This window comes from Cervus elaphus, chromosome 15 (assembly GCF_910594005.1).
Source record: "Cervus elaphus chromosome 15, mCerEla1.1, whole genome shotgun sequence".
In the NCBI taxonomy this organism is placed as follows: Eukaryota; Metazoa; Chordata; class Mammalia; order Artiodactyla; family Cervidae; genus Cervus; species Cervus elaphus.
The window spans coordinates 72,298,349-72,304,513 of record NC_057829.1 but is presented as its reverse complement, the minus strand read 5'-3'; the positions used below and the strand labels follow the sequence as shown (position 1 = coordinate 72,304,513).

The 6,165-nt window shown below is 38.0% G+C and overlaps 1 non-coding gene across 1 annotated transcript; it reads left to right on the top strand.

Moving 5' to 3' along the window:
* Positions 1-3,246: 3,246 nt before the first annotated feature.
* LOC122709692 lies at positions 3,247-3,353 on the top strand. The gene has a single exon (XR_006345666.1). It is a non-coding gene; the product is annotated as a U6 spliceosomal RNA (small nuclear RNA).
* The last annotated feature ends 2,812 nt before the right edge of the window (positions 3,354-6,165 follow it).

The following is a 6,165-nucleotide window of genomic DNA, read 5'->3' as shown; positions in this document are numbered from 1 at the left end:
TTTTTTTAAGAGATAGGAACAGTACAACACCAAGAAGCCAACCCACAAGAGAATAAAGAACAAAAAAGGGAAGTGCATCTTTTTTCTCATGTAAATAGATTTGAAATTAAAAAAACAAACAAACAAAAAAAAAAACCTCATTGACAGCTCTCTTTGAATAAGAGAAAAATCACCCTAATGTCAGAGAGTAGGTTGAAAGTGAAAAGTAAAAGTGAAAGTTTCCCTGGTTGTCTCTGACTCTTTGCAAGCCCATGGACTGTAGCCTGCCAGGATCCTCTGTCCATGGAATTCCCCAGGACAGAATACTGGAGTGGGTAGCTATTCCCTTCTCCAGGGGATCTTCTCAGGGGATCTTCCCAACCCAGTGATCATAGCCAGGTCTCCTGCATTGCAGGCATATTCTTTACTGCCTGAAGCATCAGGGAAGCCCAAGAATACTGGAGTGTGTAGCCTATCCCTTCTCCAGCAGATCTCCCTGACCCAGGAATAGAACTGGGGTCTTCTGCATTGCAGGCAGATTCTTTACCAGTTGAGCTGAGAGTAGGTTATAGCACCTTAAAGGTTACATTGGTTAGTAATCATTTTGGGTCCCAGAAACAGAAATCTTCACTGTTCCTAAAGTGGCTTAAACATTTAAAATATTCTTTTCTCAAAAAGGATTCCAGATGTCAGCAGTACAGAGCTGGTAGAGCCTATTAGTGATCCCATCAAGGAACTTTTTCACTGTCCACTATATCCTACTTAGTGTATTTTTTTTAATCCTCAAGGTTGTCACCTCATGGTTCCCAATGGCTATTTTGTCTCCAGTCTTCACATATACATTCCAGCAAAAGGGGGAGTAAGAGAAAGAGGCAGAAGCAGTAGGTTTATTTCTGTCCCATTGGCCAGAACGGTCACCTCTCCCCCCATTCCCAATCTATTAAGAAGGCTAAAAATGTGCTTCTATTTTAGAGGTATTGAACAGAGACGGTGATTGGGAAATGAACGATGGATCAGCCACCCAAAGTGTCTGCCAGAGAGAGAGATGTATGAGTACTCCTCAGCTCATTTTTGGCACATTGGTAACATTAAGTCAGCACTGAATATTTGGATGAGTTCCATACACCTTGGGGCTTTCCCCCTCTTTAAGAAGTTTCCTTATAACATTTTGGGGAGACTATTTATTAAGAATCTCAAATCATTTCTAAAGTGTAATCAGTTGTCAATTCTTCTGCAAATATGTACTTATATAATCACCTATATAAAAAAAGTATTCCAAAGACCTTGTCACTGTTGTTTCCTTTCTATATGGTTTTTGATTCTTCATCCAAAGTCCAATTCAGTCGATTTGGTGAAAGTTGTCTCAATGATCCTTTTGCTATTTTGTACTCTTTGTTTCTCTGATGGACTGTTTCTACCTGTCTTTGTCTGCAGTTATTTGAGTGTTTCTGTTACTAGTGTCCTACCTTGGGTAGCAAAACGGTTTTTGACTTGAGACGGACTCAAATGTCTGGATTATTTAGGAGGGGAACTCCCCCTTATCCACTAAACTCTCTTCCTGGGATGGATCTCTCTCATCAGCAAGTACGTGTGATATCATAGTTGGCAACTAAACCATAACTGTGGTGTAGAGTTACCACAGGAAATGAATCTGTCCCTTGAATTAACTGAAATCTCCTCCTCCTCCCTGTGTGTGTGTACACGTCACTCTATAGCTACCTCCTCCTCTCCCTCATTCTTCTTCCAAAGCTTCTGTGTTCGTTGCTGTGTGGCCAGGCTTTGATTGAGTGGATCACACCTGTTGCCTCTCTTCTCTTTAATTTGAATATCGACGACTAACAGAGAGCACCCACCACCACCACCACCACCAGAGGGCACAGGGAAGATGGTAGCAGTAGGATTTCTTTCACTGGTTTGGTTCCTTGGGACTCCAGACTTCTCTCTGTCCAAGATACAATGAGAAGACATCCTCGAATTTAACAACAAACTTCAGAACTACGATAAAATCTCTCCCCAAACCAAAAACAATCCAGAACCTATGAAAGGTCAAGGAATCCCTTTTGTGTGAATTAAAACTGCCAAAGTGCTAAGCGAAAGCAGTTTTGGAGAAGGAAGTTTTCTTATGGAAGGTTTGAATCAGGTTTTAAAAACCAGGTCCAGCGGCCATTATTCATGGAGGTGTGTGCCCACAGTGACAGAAGAGATGGATCAGTAGTCAGGGTGTCAGCAGACTCAGCTGGTCCTGTCCTACCCACAGACTGCTCCATCAGCTACTTCCTGCCCCAGCATCACCCTACTGTTCCTCTTCCACAGCTCCAGATCCAGAGAGGCCAGATGTCTAGAAGCCCTGTCTTCAGGATGTGGTTTTTACAGTGCTTCCCTAACCCACCTTCTAGATTCTCAAAGATACACTTCAAAGGCCTACTTAAAGCTGTAGGCCTTTGAAGTGTATCTTTGAGAATCTAGAAGGTGGGTTAGGGAAGCACTGTAAATACCACTGAGGCTGGGGCTGTAAGGAAGGCAGCAGGAGGTGGCTTTGGCATCAGTGTTATTAAGGGTCAAAGCTAGACTCCACCATTGGCTGCTGAGACCATGGGCACATGACCTAAATTCTCTGAGTATCAGTTCCTCATATCTTTCTAGAAATCATATGGAGGAAATAATACCTCCTGCAGAATTTCTAAGAGGATCTAACGATTTAAGAAAATGTGTATGAAGTATTCAATATACATCATCAGAAAATGGTAGCAGTTGTTATGAAATATCAAAACTATGAACACGCCACTCGTGACTTAGATGTTTTGCATAAATAATGGAATTAGCCAGACAGACATGATTTTTACTTCTGTGTGTACTTACTCCACAAAGTGATTTCTCTGTGTTGAGTGAAGATCAGTTGTTTGGTAAATGCATTCTGGAGACATCCTTTTTCCTGCTGTGAAAATTAACAGTGTGAAGACTTTCTACAAATGCCATCATTTTTGAAGTGTGTAATTAATTATTCATTAAGTAATATTTTCATTGATGAAGTATCCATGTTACTTCCTTTATCTCATTTTTTTTCATAAATTTACTTGTTGAGTTTAATTATAATCACCTTATAATTACTGTTATTTGGCATTAATTGTATTATATTAAGCCATTAGCAATATTATTCACCATAAAAATAATCAAATAATGAACAAACATAGCACATGGCTTACCTGTAATACCTTCTTTCTTCCCATTTCCCTCCTTTCCTTTCTAACATATTTGAAAAGACTTCTCGTGCTCGCTTCGGCAGCACATATACTAAAACTGGAACGATACAGAGAAGATTAGCATGGCCTCTGCGCAAGGATGACACTCAAATTCGTGAAGCGTTCCATATTTTTACACTTTCTAACACCATACACAAAAATAAACTCAAAATGGATTAAAGATCTAAATGTAAGACCAGAAACTATAAAACTCCTAGAGGAGAACATAGGCAAAACACTCTCCGACATAAATCACAGCAGGATCCTCTATGACCCACCTCCCAGAATATTGGAAATAAAAGCAAAAATAAACAAATGGGACCTAGTGAAACTTAAAAGCTTTTGCACTACAAAGGAAACTATAAGCAAGGTGAAAAGACAGCCCTCAGATTGGGAGAAAATAATAGCAAACGAATTGACAGACAAAGGATTAATCTCAAAAATATACAAGCAACTCCAGCAGCTCAATTCCAGAAAAATAAATGACCCAATCAAAAAATGGGCCAAAGAACTAAACAGACATTTCTCCAAAGAAGACATACAGATGGCTAACAAACACATGAAAAGATGCTCCACATCACTCATTATCAGAGAAATGCAAATCAAAACCACAATGAGGTACCATTACACGCCAGTCAGGATGGCTGCTATCCAAAAGTCTACAAGCAATAAATGCTGGAGAGGGTGTGGAGAAAAGGGAACCCTTTTACACTGTTTGTGGGAATGCAAACTAGTACAGCCGCTATGGAGAACAGTGTGGAGATTTCTTAAAAAACTGGAAATAGAACTTCCATATGACCCAGCAATCCCACTCTGGGCATACACACCGAGGAAACCAGATCTGAAAGAGACACATGTACCCCAATGTTCATCGCAGCACTGTTTATAATAGCCAGGACATGGAAGCAACCTAGATGCCCATCAGCAGACGAATGGATAAGGAAGCTGTGGTACATATACACCATGGAATAATACTCAGCCGTTAAAAAGAATTCATTTGAATCAGTTCTAATGAGATGGATGAAACTGGAGCCCATTATACAGAGTGAAGTAAGCCAGAAAGATAAAGACCATTACAGTATATTAACACATATATATGGAATTTAGAAAGATGGTAATGACAACCCTATATGCAAAACAGAAAAAGACACACAGATGTACAGAACAGACTTTTGGACTCTGTGGGAGAAGGCGAGGGTGGGATGTTTTGAGAGAACAGCATCAAAATATGTATATTATCTATGGTGAAACAGATCACCAGCCCAGGTGGGATGCATGAGACAAGTGCTCGGGCCTGGTGCACTGGGAAGACCCAGAGGGATCGGGTAGAGAGGGAGGTGGGAGGGGGGATCGGGATGGGGAATACATGTAAATCCATGGCTGATTCATGTCAATGTATGACAAAAACCACTACAATATTGTAAAGTAATGAGCCTCCAACTAATAAAAATAAATGAAAAAAAAAAAAAAAGAAAAGACTTCTCAACGAATTAGTTTTTTTTCAGTCCTATTTTCTCAGAAGCATATAGCTCCCACAGATGTCTTATGGAGCCTTATTTTATAAGTACAACCTTCTCTTCTCACTTACCAATCTCCTAGATATTGGTCTTTTTAGCAAAATGGACACTGAAGTTATCAGAGATGTTTGTTAGGATTGAATTCTTGCTACAGAATATAACTCTCCATGTCTGTAATTCCACATACAAATTTTACGAAGTCTGGAATTTAAAAAGCTGTTACTTTGTGAGTCTGAGTCCTGTCAGAGGAGCATTATGTATAGAAATCTACCACATTCTTTGGGTTAGGTGACATATTAAATCATTTATGAAGCAATTTCTAGCAAAACCTTCTGTTTTTCACTTTCTAGTTTTTTGCAAATATGTCAAAAAAATGTTTAAAACCTAAAACAGAAAAACAAATTATAGGTTCAGTGTGTCTTTCATTTTCCCATTTGTGTGTGTGGGTTTGTGTGTGTATTTAAAATAAAAATACTTGTAACAAAATACAGGAAATCCTTCTACACTACACTACTTTTTACTACCCAGTTATCCTTCCCAGAAGTAATCTCTTTTTTATTTTAGTTGTCTATTTAAGTTTTTATTTTTAAATAATATATTTGTATTGATTTTTAAAATTTTCCTGTCTTGTCAGTAATGTACAGTATCTATTGATATGCTGTAGTAATAAAGCTATATCATTCTTATATAGCGTTGATCCTGTTTTTCCCATTCTGCCAGTACATTTATTCTGAATATTCTTGGGATAAATATTCACTGTGTATATTATTATGACTATGTACTAGTCATTGAATATACAGAGTCATAGTGTTTATTTATGCAATACTTTATTTTTCCTTAATTTATATCTGTTATTTTGATCAGTCTCTTGAGTTTCAATATGCCTATTTTAATGTTTCATTGAATATATCAAATGCCTCTTGATCAAAATTTTCCCTGAAACACTCAAACATATCTAATATTTAATCTTTTAAAAAGTTTTCATGGAACTCTCTCTATAGGAATCTTTTTTTTTTTTCTCTCTAGGAATCTTAATTCATCTGTGGCAACTAAACTGGTTGATTTTTAGATTTTGTACAGTTGACGTTTCCTAGATTCTATATCTTCTTCTTTATTTATAGGCTTTGTTTTGGTAGGTAATAGTTCTTAGTAGATTCCTTAGAAAAGTCTTCAAGCAAAACACCCAGTTATTCAATGTATGAAATGTCTATTTCACACTTGATTGAAAGCTAAGATGAACATATAATTCTAAGGTAAAAATAATTTTTCTTGAAAATGGCATGTTGAATACAATTGTGAGTTCTTTTCTAATCCTTCTGTTGAGAGGAACAGGCTTCCCAGGTGGTGAACTGGTAAAGAATCCACCTGCCAATGCAGGAGACACAAGAGATGTGGGTTGATCCCTGGGTTGGAAAGATCCCTTGGAGTAG